We start from the raw sequence: 14,773 nt of genomic DNA, 5'->3' as shown, positions 1-14,773 counted from the left end.
CCTATAGTTGTAGCTCCCAGAGTTGAAGTTGCTACTGCACCAATAATTTTTTAGTCGGTAGCTGCTTAGCCAGTTGTGACCCATCCTTCTATGTTATCTAAGGAGGAAAAAATATTAGTTAGATTCTTGAGGTTGGCTTCACCTAGGTTTTCTAGTGCTCAAGGCAAGTATTCTTATGAGTTTCTTACTACTTGTAAGGATAGTCTTTGTGTCTTAGGCCTCATGGAGACTCGTGGTGTGGATTACACCATATTTTAGTTGGATTTATCTTCTCATCATTGGTGGAAAGGTTATATGGATTCTAGACTAGCTAGATCTTCTCCCTTATCTTAGACTCAGTTCTTTGAGATGTTCTTGGAGAAATATATATTGTGCAACCTTAGAGATAGATTGAGGGATTAGTTCTCTAGATTGGAGTAGGGCTCTATGACAATTGCTGAGTATGAGGCCCATTTTCATGAGTTGGCCAGGCATGCAACTTCTATTTTGGACACTGAGTATGAGAGAGATTGCTACTTTGTTAGAGGGTTGAGACTTCCTATTTGTATGGCTACTTAGAGTTTAATTGTTGTGGGTAGGACTTTTGGAGGTTTTGGATCATGCTAGGGCGATGCAGGAGATGCACTGAGAGGGTTGTGAGGGTCATGATAAGAGGACTAGATTTGAGGAAAAATACAATGGGAGCCATAGTGTTTCCGAATTTAAAGGTGGTAGTTCTTAAGTTGGGTATTCTCCATGTCCATATTTTCAGCCTCAGAGTCAGACTAGTCGACCAGTTTAGGCAGCTCTTCAAATTACTGATGGAGGTCAGTCTAGTGCTAGTGGTTTCCTTGCTAAGGGTCGTGATAAATCTTTAAGGGGTTCATTTTTGTGTCATTCTAGACATGGCAGTTATTTCGGGTCAGTGAGATCTATTGGTTTTGGTTCTGCTCTTATTTCCTATTTTACTTGTGGACTTCCTGGTCATTATTTATGGAATTTCCATAGTTGTGGGGTGATGGTTGTTTTAGCTCAGGGTGCTACCCCTATTAGAGTAGTTTATCCCTTGGGTAGAGGTGGTTCTCATGGCCACATGGGTGGTTACTAGGATGCTCGAGGTGGTCTTAGGAAGGTAGGATAGAAGATCGACCAGATGCCCAGCTAGGTGGTTAGTGTGGTCAGTTATATGTAGTACGTGCTAGACCCGAGGCTAAGACTTTGGATTCTATAGTTACAAGTACGATTTTGGTATGCCGTAAGTTGACTCTTGCTTTATTTGATCTGGGATCTACTTATTCTTATATATCTACTTTTTATGCACCATGGTTAGAGTTAACTAGTGATTTATTATTTGTGTTTTGCATGTATCTACTCCCATGGGTGATTCTTTAGTAGTGGATTGAGTATTCAGATCTTGTGTTATGATAGTTAGTGATTTTTTTACATCTGCTAATTTTATTATTTTGATATGCTGGATTTCGATGTGATTCTAAGCATTGACTGGTTATCCCACTATCATGTGGATTATTTTTTACAAGAATGTTACCTTAGGCATACCCTGTGTACCCCTAGTCATATGGCAGGGAGAGGTTAGCCGCGAGATGAGAGGGATTATCTCTTATGTTCATTCTTGGAGACTTATTTGAGGGCTTGCGAGTCTTATCTCGCTTATATTTGTGATACTCATGTGGAGAGTTCGTCGCTTAATTCTATGCCTACTGTTTTATGAGTTTCCTAATGTGTTCTCTATCGACCTGCCTGGTATTCCCCTGCCCATGATTGAGTTTGCTATTGACCTCGAGCATAGAACTCAACCTATTTCTATGTCACCTTACCGTATGGCTTTGGTTGAGCTTAAGAAGCTGAATTCTTAGCTTTAGGACTTCTTTGGTAAGGGTTTTATTAGACAGAGTGTGTCCCAATAGGGAGCTCTTGTGGTTAACGAGTATGTGCATTGATTATAGGTAGCTTAATAAGGTGATGGTGAAGATCCATTATCCCATGCCTTGCATTAATGATTTGCTTGACCATCTTCAGGGTGCAACAATTTTTTCTATAATTGATTCGAGGTATAGTTACCATCAATTGATGATTCGGGCTGAGGATGTCCCGAAGATAACTTTTAGGACCCGTTATGGTCATTACGATTTCTTGGTGATGTCCTTTGGGTTGACTAATGCTCTAGCTGTGTTCATGGATTTGATGAACCAAGTATTCAGGCCTTATCTAGACTCCTTTGTATTTGTGTTCATTGATGACATCCTGGTGTATTCGAGGAGTAGTGAGGAGTATGTGTTGTATTTGAGGATCGTGCTCCAAACTTTGAGAGATCATTTTCTTTTTGCCAAGTTCTCTAAGTGTGAGTTTTGGCTTAAGTTAGTGACATTCCTTGGTCATATGGTGTCTAAGGATGGTATTTTAGTAGACCTGACCAAGATAGAGGCAATTCGTGATTGGGCTAGACCTACATCACCAAAAAAGGTTCGTAGCTTTATTAGTTTGGCCGATTATTATAGATGCTTTGTTGAGGGCTTTGCTACTATTTCAGAATCTTAGACCAGATTTACTCGAAAGGAGGTTCCTTTCTGGTGGTTCTAGGAGTGTGAGCTGAGCTTTGGAAAGCTTAAGGATTTTCTCACTTCAGCTCTCGTACTATCTCTTTCTATTGAGGGTGCAGGATTCACTGTATTTTGTGATTCTTCTAGTGTTGGTCTAGGTTGTGTTTTTGTGCAGTAGGGCCGTGTCATTTCTTATGCCTCTAGACAGCTTAAAGTGCATGAGCACAACTTCCCTATTCATAATTTGGAGTTGGCGATGGTAGTTTTTGCACTTAAGATTTGGAGGCATTATCTGTATGGGGTGCATTATGAGATTTTCACCAATCATCGTTGTCTTTAGTATCTTATGACCCAATGAGAGTGTAATGCTTGAAAACGTAGATATATGGGGTTTTTTAAGGACTATGATAGTTCTATCTTGTATCATATGGGTAAGAAGAATGTGGTAGCTGATGCCTCAAGTTGCAAGGTAGTGAGTATGGGTAGCTTAGACTGCATATTAGTTTCTCAAAGGCCTTTGCCACAATATATCCAGTCCTTAGCCAATTTGATGGTTTGCCCTGATATTTCAGACCCTAGGAGGATTTTGGATAGTGTGGATTTGAGGTACTCATTATTTGAGTAGGTTCGTGATCATCAGTATGGGGATGGCAATCTTTTCTCCCTTCATGATCAGGTCTTGAGTGGGGAATCCAATAGGCATAATATAGATTCGGAGGGCATTTTAGGGTTAGATGGTCATATTTGTGTTCCTCAAATTGGTGATATGATTTAGTCAAGTTTTTATCAGGCTCACAGCTTAAGTATTACATTCATCCTGGTACAATCAAAATGTATAGAGATTTGATGCAGCACTATTGGTAGAGTGGCATAAAGAGATATGTGGCAGATTTTGTAGCTTATTGCCTATGATGTCAGTAGGTAAAAGTCGAGCAACAACGTCCTGGTGGTTTGACTTAGAGATTACCTACTCCCGAGTGGAAATAGGAATGGATTACTATGGATTTCATTAGTGATCTGCCTTGTACCTCCTATGATTTTGATGGCATTTGGATTATTATGGATTGTTTGACTAAGTCAGTATACTTCATTCCTTTTCAGATGACCTTCAGTGCTGAGAGATTATCCCATATCTATATATAAGAGAATGTCTATTTGCATGGGGTGCCCATTTCTATTATTTCAGATCGTGGATCTGTGTTCACTTTGAGGTTTTAGAGATCATTTTAGAAGGTGTTGGGTAATCAAGTGAATTTGAGTATAGCCTTTCACCCACAGACTGATGGTCAGTCTAAGTAGACTATTCAGGTACTTGAGAATATGCTCCGAGCCTGTGTTATGGATTTTGGAGGCTAGTGGGACCAATATTTATCCTTGGTAGAGTTTGCGTACAACAACAATTATCATTCGAGTATTAAGATGTCACCTTTTGAGGCTTTGTATGGTAGGAGACGTTGTTCCTCTGTCAGATGGTTTGAGACTTCTGAGATGAGGCCTCGTGGTATAAATTTGTTTTAGGAATCATTGGATGGAGTCAGGGTGATTTAAGATACATTGAGGGCAACCCAAAGTAAGCAGAAAGACTACGCAAATCGGAGGCTTCGTGCCTTGAGATTTTGATTTGGCGACCGTATATTTCTCTATGTATCATCTATGCAGGATAAGATGAGTTTAGAAGAAAGGGTAAGCTCAGTCCTCGATATATTGGTCCTTTTGAGATTCTCCAGGCAGTTAGTGAGGTAGTGTAATGCCCTGGGTTTCTGGTACTTTATAATTTTCTAAAATGTTATACTCATTTTCTTGACTATGACTTACCCTTATAAGTCGTAAGGAGTCTTGATGGGTCTGAGGGACCCAATCGTAATCAAATCAATAAGTATGTGGCAAAGTTCGGCTCTGAGTATTAATGGCTTACTATGACTTGTAAGGACTTGTTACGAGTTGTTGGGTATAAATTGTAGTGTGTCCAGTATTTACCCAATTGGGTTCTATGTTGACTATGACTGGACCCTAAAAGTCGTAGGGTCCCATTATGAGTGGAATCAGTTGAGTCATAGGGTCAACAGTGTGTGGGTGTCCTAGGAATTATCTTGGATAGGACTCAGGGTGACAAGTCGTAATGAGTCTATGCGAGTCGTATGGTGACCCGTAGTGATTGACGACTAAATTTTAGCTTTTAATTTGAGGGCACTTTGGACAATTCTCTCCTTACCCAACTAAAACCTAACATCCATAAAACACTTAAGGGGGTTATACTTCATTCTTACCATACCCAAACACTTCTAAAACTCTCTCAATTCTCTCAAGCAGCCATATTTAGGGTTTCCAAGAAGTAGGTCATCTAAGGACTTAAGGGTTGAAATCCTTTCGTGAAACTTAGTATTCTAGGCATGTTACATTTTCCTCATTGTTAATTTGTTAAAAACATATGTTTTAAGATATTGTTCATGAGATATTTATGCTGGTTTTGAAACAAAGGTTAAGGGTTTAAATGATTATTGATTGAACAATGTTTTCCATGGTTTACATATGATTATGTATATTTTAATTATGGTTTGAACTTGTGGGTGAATGGGTAGGTGAATGAAATAAGGAATTGTGATTTTTCCCAAACTTTTGACTTTTGAAGTGGTTATGACCCTAACCCCATATTGTGAAGTTGGTTTTATTATGAAAAATATGGGAATTAAACTATTCTTGAACTATTACATTGTGATTTTGAATTGAGCGTTATAGGGTTGTGTAATTCCCCAAGAAAATGTAAAAATTGAACCAGGGGGTTATGAATTCCCCCAAGTGATGCAATTGTTTTATCATATTGTTGTTACCTTGCAAGTGTAGTCTATGCGACAACAATGCATGCCTTAATGTGAAATATGGTTTAATGAATGAGAATGTGCGATAAATGTTTTTTAATGGGCTTTAATAAGGGCTGTGTTGCTTATTCATGAAAGTGGTGGTCCTAAGAGACCCACACTAGAAACCACGGTTGCCGACGCAGGGGTCTATATGACCGGGAGGTTCGAGTCTCCCTTTATTATTATCATATGCTTGGGAGGTTCAAGTCCCCCATATTATATTGCATAATTTGGTGCTCGTGTCATATTGTTATGCAGGGAGGTTTGAGTCCCCTATAATTCATATGTTTACCCTCTGTTTTGTGTGGCCACAAGTACTGGGACCCTACCAGCTGAGGGACAATTGGGCCCATATAGTCCATGGGTGACTTCATATGTTATGACAGTTGAGATAGATAACTCAGGCTAAAGTTTTAAAGTACACGGTAACCCTTGTTCCCTATCCTAACATGTGATATAAATATGTATATGCATTTTATTATGATTAGTGGATTTGAATGATTTGAAACTATTGATCATGGCATTACGTTATCGTTATCCCTGAGTTACATGCTAACATTCACCCCACTAACTGTCTTCAGATGTTGTATCACCACGCGATGCAGGTACTTGCCATACTTCTACTTTTCCTACTCAGTGATTAGGATTTAGGATTGGTTGATGAGTTGACATTGAAATGGTGAGCTTCATACATCAAAATTCTACATTTCATATTTTAGTCTCTTATGTCTTAGACTTGTTTATACTTTTTTTTTGGCTATAGTCAGGGGCAGGTCCCGACACTTTATTGACATTAAGTTTTTTTAAGGCTTTGTTGGATTACTATGGACTTAGGTAGTATCAGTCGGTTGTTTTAGCCGGCTAGTGGTTATTGATCATAGAAGTATCTTTTGTTCTTTGAATTTATGTTGTTATATGTTTTGAGTTCATTCGACATCAGGGATATCATGTTGTTTGGTTTGGTATGAAAGGGTGGTCTCTGGTCCATGTGGGACTTGAGATGCTCATCATAGCCAGGCCCTTGTTCGGGTTGTGACAAAGATAGTATTAAATCCTAGATTTAGTGTAATTGGGTGTCCAACAAAGTCGTGTCAAGAAGAGTCTCATTTATAGATGTGTAGCATTCCACACTTATAAGGGAGAGGCTACGAGAAATCTACGAATGTTTTCCTTTCCTGTTGTTCTATTTTTGAGCCATAGAGTCTAAGATCTTGAATATTCTCTAATTCTCGTATGTTCGCTTTTAGATCATGCCACCTAAAAGATCTGATGCTAATGGAAAACCTTTTGTCCTGTATGAGAATAATATGGATGGAACTCGTCCAACTCTAAGAGTTTAAATCCAACCTAGGATCGCTGCTTCTGATTTCCCTAATGGAACTCCACTGGTTCCCCGTATCCCTCTTCAGGCACCCCAGGCTGGCATGTCTAATGCTGAGTTTTGCCAGTCGATTTATTTTCTTTCCCAGTTGGTGGCCTCTTAGACTGAGTGTGTTGCTTCTGTTGCTCCATTATCTGAGGCCATTAGTGTTGGCCAATTTATTTGATTGAGTCCTCCTACTTTCACCGGTTCTAATGCTTATCATTTGAAGGATGTAGCATACCAGTGGTATGAAAAGTGGGAGCAACTTAGGAGGGGTGATGTTGAGTCACCATTGTGGGATGACTTCTCTAGTGATTTTTTGGATCGCTTATTTCCTCAGGAGTTAAGGAAGGCAAAGATTGAGTAGTTTGTGAATTTGAAGTAAGGCAGGATATTAGTGAAGGAGTATGTCTTAAAGTTTCATCAGCTATCGCGCTATGCTTTATAATTGGTGTCAAGCATGAGGGATAGAATGAGGAAATTTTCCTCTTGAGTTATCCCATGAATTTATCTTGGAGAGCAAGGCTGCCTTGTTGAACAAGGATATAGACATCTTTAAGCTTCTGGTGTATGCAACAACTGGAAGAAAAAAAGAAGAAGCAAGCAAAAATGAGTGAAAGTCAGAATAAGATGTTTTGCTACTCTGATCAGGGTAGAGGTCAACAGAATAGTGGTAGAGATAGTGGAAAGTGATCTAATAAGAAGTGGCTCAACTTGGTATCCTACTCTACTGCTAGTTCTCTTTATCCAAAGTCATTGGTTGATCATCGTTTTCAATATGAAAGTGGGTTTAGAGCACCAGGAGCCTAATCTCAAGCTAGCAGAGCTCAGTTTGCTCTAGCATATCTACCTGGTAGATTTTATGGTCAGGTGCACCATGGTGTTTGTGAAAAGAGGAGGAACAAGTTCTTTAAATATGGTCAGATTGGTAATATTCTAATGGACTGTCCTTCTAATGTTGCTTCTGGGACAAATAAGATTCTTATTGCTACTTCATCAGCTCCCATACCAAAAGGTGCTACTTCTACTTCTCGCTTCGACAATGGTTGGAACCGTCTATATGCTCTTGCCATTCACTACGATTTTGAGGCAACCCCCGATATTGTTATTGCTAACTTAAACTCTTCTCTCATAATGTGTATTCTCTACTTAATCTCGGGTATACTCTCTCTTATGTGACTCCTTATGTGGCTATCTATTCTGAATTTGATCTTGAATGTATTTCGGACCCCTTCTCTGTGTCCACCCCAGTGGGCAGCTCCATTATGTCTAGAAAAGTCTATAGGGATTGTTTTAATATCTGTCTATTGTAGACAGACCTTGGTAGATCTAATAGAGTTGGATATGTTAGACTTTTATGTGATTTTAGGGATGGATTGGTTGCATTCGTGCTATGTGTCTCTTGATTGTCGGACTATAAGGTTCAGTTTCCACTTCTCTAATGAGCCGGTGATCGAATGGAAAGGTAGTTCCCTAGTACCTAAGGGAAGGTTTATTTAGTATCTTAGAGCTCAAAAATTGGTTTCTAAAGGGTGCCTCTATCACTTAGTAGATGTAAAGGATTCAATATCCGAAGGTCCTTCCTTGCATACTGTCCCTATGGTCTGTGAATTTTCTATGGTGTTTCCTGATGATCTTTTTGGTATTTCTCTCAACAAGGAAAATGATTTTGAGATTGATCTTCTTTCGAACACTCATCCTATTTCTATCCCTCCTTATAGAATGGCTCCGGCTGAATTGAAAAAAATCAAGGAGCAGTTGAAATATATTCTAGATAGGGGTTTTATATGCCTTAGTGTGTCTCGGTGGGGTGCTCCTGTGCTCTTAGTGTGTAAGAAGGATGGTTCCCTTCAAATGTGTATTGATTACTGTCAATTGAATAAGGTGACCCTGAAGAATAAGTATATTCTTCCAAGGATTGATGATCTATTCGATCAACTTTAGGGTGATAGCTTCTTTTCTAAGATTGATCTTCGGTCGGGTTACCATCAGTTGAAGCTTAGGAAGGAAGATATCTCTAATACTGCCTTCCAACCCCTATACGACCATTTTGAGTTTTTCATAATGTCATTTGGCTTGACTAGTGCTCCGACAACATTCATGGATCTTATGAATTGGGTTTTTTGTCGGTTCTTGGATTTGTTCGTGATTGTCTTTATTGATGACATTTTTTTATATTCCAAGAGACAGGTGGATCATGTCGATTACCTCCACCTTGTGTTGTAAACTTTGAAAGAGTAGCGGCTGTATGAAGAAGTTTCTAAGAGTGAATGCTGGGTAAATGTTGTGACTTATCTGTGACATGTTTTTTCTAGTGAAGAAATCATGGTGGATTCACAGAAGGTTTCAGTGGTTAAGAAGTTTCCTAGACCTACAACTCCAACTAACACTTGGAGCTTCTTGGGTTTAGCCAGTTATTATAGAAGGTTTGTGGAGAGTTTCTCTTCTATTGCTATCTATGGGCATTGAACTATTCTTGAACTATTGTGTTGTGATTTTAAATTGTACCTTATGGGCTTGTGTAATGAACCAAGGGGTTTTTGAATTCCCCCAAGTGATGTAATTGTTTTGGGATGTTCTTATTACCTTCTAAGTGTAGTTAGTATGAAAATACCAACAATGTATGCCTTAATGTGAAATATGGTTCAATGAATAGGAATGTGTGATAAATGTTTTAATTAGGCTTTAATGACGGCTATGTAGCTGAGTCATGAAAGTGGTGGTCCCGAGGGACCTATACTAGAAATTGCAAATACCGATGTGAGGTTCTATATGACCAAGAGGTTTGAGTCCCCCTTAATATTATTATCATATGATTCGGAGGTTCGATTCCCCCACATTATATTACATGATTTGGTGCTCGTGTCACCTTGATATGCAGGGAGGTTTGAGTCCCCTGTAATGCATATGTTTACCCTCTGGTTCATGCGGCCACACGCACTGGGGCCCTACCAACTGGGGGAGAGCTTGGATCCTATAGCCCGTGGGTGCCTTTGTATGTTATGATGATTGAACTACACAACCCAAGATAAAGTTTTAAAGTATATGTTAAGCCTTGTTACTTATCCCGACATATGATATAAATATGTATATGTATTTGATTTGAATGATTTAAAACTGTTGATCATGGCATTGTGTTATCCTTGTCCCTCATTTACATGCTATCATTTACCCCGGTTAACCATCTTCGGATGTTATATCCCCATGTGGAATTGGCCATACTTTTACTTTTCCTACTCAGTGATTAGGATTCGGGATAGGTTTGTGAGTTGACATTGAAGTGGTGAGCTTTCATATATCGAAATTCTACATTTCATGTTTTGGTCTCGTATGTCTTAGACTTATTTTTGGCTATAGTCGGGGGCATGTCCTGACACTTTATTGACATTAAGTTTGGTTTGAAAGGCTTTGTTGGATTACTGTGGACTTGGGTGATGTCAGTCAGTTGTTTTGGCTGGTTGTTGGTTATTGATTATAGAAGTATCCTTTATTCTTTGAATTTATCTTTTTTTTGTTCAGAATTCATCCAATATCAGGGATATCGTGTTGTTTAGTTAGGTAAAAATAGGTAGTCTCTAGTCTACATGGGACTAGAGATGCCCATCACGGCTAGGCCCTGGTTCGGGTCGTGACAGGTAGCATATGAGTTAGATTTACCTCTAAATTTTGTTATTGTTCACCAAGTTTTGCATGTATTTATGTTGTGGTAGCATATTCTGATCTATCCTACGTGCTTCGATGGGACTTAGTCCAGCTAGATAAGCATTTGACCTTTGTAGAGGTGTCTGTGCTTATTTGGGCTAGTGAAGTGAGACGGTTGCATAATAGGGAGATTTCTGTAGTTAAGGTTCAGTGGAGGCACCACCAAGTGAAGAAAGCCACATGGGATATCGAGAGCGAGATGTAGGACCGGTATCCCTACCTGTTCGAGACTTTATGTATTTTCCTCATCTTTAATTTTGAGGAGAAAAGTTTCTTTAGTGGTGGATATTGTAATGACCCTTCAGGTTATTTTTCATATTTCTACTTATTTTCACCATCAGAGCTTTTTCATAGCTGTCCCAAGTCATTTATGACTTGCTGGAACTGATAGCTCGGTTACGAGGCAATTCGTTAGATTTTTAGAATCAATTCCTTGTTTAAAAGCCTTCGCTAGTTTCAAATGGCCACCGAGCAAAAACTTTAGTAAAACAATCTCAAATGCAAATTCCAACTGTGCCAACAACTCCAGAATATTGATTTTAGGCTAGGTAGACCTTTGGTTCGGGCCCCAATACAACCAAGCTCATTTTGACCTATTGGTCGAAAAGTTAAAAAATTGAAAATTTATATGTGGGACCCATATTTGGTCATAATGATCTAGGATGGAAAATCGAACTTTGCTAATGTATTCGAAACATCGAATTTAGCATGGTTGCATAGTTCATTTTACTATATTAGATTTTGAATAAATCTCGAAGCATTGGCCAAATCTTGGAATTTCTTCCAAGTTTCAGTTGTTACCTGGTGCAAGGTGAGGATGCCACAATCACACAAGAATGAATAGTAATCGTCATACCGCAATCATGGTCCATGGATGGTGATCGCGATATCTCTTTGCCTGTGAAGGGTATTTAAAGGCCTTTTAGTCCTCGTTTTGGGCACTTTTCACTCATCTTGGAGACCAAGAAACCCTAATATGGTGTTCTAAACTCAAATTGAGTCTTGGAAGAGTCTTAGAAGCCAAGTTAATATATATTTTCATGATTAACAATAGATTTGAGGTATGAATCCTTCCATTACATGCTTGAATTTTTTACAAAAACCCCAAATAGCTTGTAGACTTAATTTAGCCTCTAATAAGCTTAATCTTTACTTATTTATTGAGTGTTATGATCCCTTGATGGTGAATGAACATTGGGTTGACCTCAGAAATGTGTTTTTCATAAGTGGGACCCACTTGGAGTTTTTGTTGTCATTTTTGAACCTGAAGCACAATAGTGCAATATGTGTATTGATAATATCGTTATAATGTGTAGATTGTGTTTTTGATAGCTTGGAACCTTGAAGAAGCTTCTCGAAAAGAAAAAGTGAAGGTTTAGCGGTTCGTGAGCTTTCTTTGGATTTGAGGTTGGTGATGATAGGCGAAATTACGCGCCTATATCAATATATTTTGCCCATATTTTAGCCTAGTTTCGAGAACTAATTATCTATTTCGTACACTTTTAGTCCTTTTTCCTGTAAATGAGCTAACAAATGTGATTAGGAAAGTTTCAGGTATAAATGATGCAAAATACAGCAATTTATGGCTTACTTGACGCAAAAGAAAGCTCACAAACGAGATGGAAAGGAGCTGGACGCATAAAGGACTAAATCTGCTGCATGGAAAATCTGTCCCGGGCTAAAACAGCATTTCTGAAGACTTTGGGACTTACAGACACAAAGCTGGATTTTTGCCATAATACATTAACCTAGTGCAATTAGGTTATGTGTTTCATCATTCTATTTGGATTATAATTTTGTAACCTTACCCTAGTACAATTGGGTCAAGGATTTCATTAGTATATTAGGATTTGGTTATTTATTTTATTAGTTTAGTAGGAGTAGGATAGGAGTATTATAAATACCCTATCATGTTAAAGAAAGAAGAAAAGGGGGGGAGACATTCTGACAATTCATTCATCTCCTTACAATTAAGACATCTTCCTACAACCCATTCTCAATTCTTCATTCTTCTACTCTTAAATTCCACAACAAGAGAATCGTTACTTGCTACGGAATCACTAAAACCACACGCCAAACACCTACTATTCACGCCATCCACCATGCAAAACGTGATATCCTTCGCATTCATGGGTAACTAAATCTCTTAGTTGGGGTTATGGAAGCCGAATGAGTTACTATCTATAGCTATGAGTTTGTGAGTTCAAGACAAGTATATTGCTTATATCATTATTCTCTTCATCTTAAATCTACATTCTTTGCGGTTCAAACACAAGAACACGCCATTCTGACATCTAACCTGTTCGAGAGAAAGGTTATTTGTCTAGAAAAGAAGACGCATAGACCAACGCCAGTCTAACATCTGACTTGTTCGAGAGAAAAGTTATTTGTCTGGAAAAGAGATAATGTCAAGGTAGTAGGACACCCTTTCCTATTAAAAAGCTAGTGCCGTACCTGGACTAACTTCTTGGAGAATTCGTACCGTTAGTCACGCTTTAAGCTCGAGAGAGTTAAAGTGAAATAGTCCTTGTTTAGGTCGAGAGACGCTTGGATTTACCATCGACTACAATTCTCTATAAGCAATTACATGTCAAGACTCTACACACTCATAGCCAATAGAGACGTATACCTCAGAAGGTGGACATAACCCCAACGCCTCAATTCTCATTGTTTACAACACACGTGACAATCTCTCTTTATTTTGCTATTTTCAGTTCTTACATTCTTGTTTTGGTTACATACTACAATCCCCCCTTTCCTACGAGACTTGCACTAAAAGTCTAGTAATTTCTCTTGCTTGTTGGCCAAGCTATTCTCTGTGGGATCGATACCCAACCCAGGTTGGGTTCTATATTTGCTAACGACCGCTTTACACTCCCACGAGAGCTGTAGATTGAGCGTTATCAGTTGGTTAGGCTTGTTCCTTGTTAGATTGATCTATGTTATAGTATGATTGTGATATCATGTTAGATTGGGATGGTTTTTCATTATTGGAATGTTGAATGTTAAAACTTAGGTTTAGTTAGATCATTTTGGACTCCTGAACCCATAGATTGGAATGTTTGACTTGTAGGCTTGAATCTTGATGAATTTTACTTCATCTTTCATGGTTAGCATGAGAATTGTCTAGTTGCCTAAGCTAGATGGGAGTGACATTGTCCCTTATGTTATGGGTAAGATGACCCTTGTGTTTACATTAATGGAAGTTCCTTATATACTATGGTTGAATTAGGTGCAATATTGGAAAAGACCTTTGCCATAGGACTACTGGTTGCTTGATATACATCTAAGAATTGATTTAGATATCCTAGTCTAGTCCCGGGTAGGAATTGGACTTAGAATGTATTTGGGGAATTAGAAGGGGATTCTTGACCCACGTTAAGCTTGGATTGATATAGTTCTCTTGAAGACCTTAGACAGCTACTAAATGCCTAAAAAATGCTCCCTTGGAAACATGTTGGCTAATTTGAGTAATTATACTATGGTAATGGCATTATAAGTGATGTATATGGTTTCTTGACAAAATTACTGTAAATGCTAAGAGTAATTATGGTTTATTCTATCAATTAAGCCCATGTCTATGTTTTCATGTGTGCAATTAATTAAGCTATTGTTTTGGACTTTAGGCTATGCTATTACTCATGTTGTACTCTTGTTTAATAACACAACTAGTAACCAAGCTAGAAAGCCCTCATATTGCTAATATTGTGAGTTATGATACTAAGTATTCTAGAAGGCATTCTAATTGACTACATGGGAAGTTATGTTGCTAATCATGCTTGAAACCCGATGATAATTGTAATACTCTTGTTACATATACATACATATATATATATATATATATAAAGTGTGAAGACACTTAGAAAAGTGATTTGAACTTTTTGCCCTTCATTAAAAGACTCTTCTTTAGACAAAACTGTCTTTTCACTATTTTTTAAATTTATTATTTCATTATATTTTATTATATTAACTAGACTTCCTAAAATATATGGGAGTCCTACAATATATGGTGGGAGAATCAATTAATATTTTCCTTTCTACTAGACTTCCTAAAATATATGGGACTCCTAAAATATATGGTAGGAGAATTAACTAATATTTTCCTTTCTACTGTTCAATTAGAAAAATACTCCTAAAATGTGACTCTATTAAGGAAATACTTCTATAAATATTGAGATGTACATTAAACTAGAGAATAAACCGGTTTGCCTATTGGGAGAATATGATTGATGCTCATCTAATTTGATTTGATTGCAGGTCTAGATTGGTGGATGCTTGATTTTCTAACCCTCAACTTCTTCACTATTTTTGTT

This window comes from Capsicum annuum, chromosome 1 (assembly GCF_002878395.1).
Source record: "Capsicum annuum cultivar UCD-10X-F1 chromosome 1, UCD10Xv1.1, whole genome shotgun sequence".
NCBI classification, from domain to species: Eukaryota; Viridiplantae; Streptophyta; class Magnoliopsida; order Solanales; family Solanaceae; genus Capsicum; species Capsicum annuum.
Note: the sequence above shows the minus strand (reverse complement) of the source record.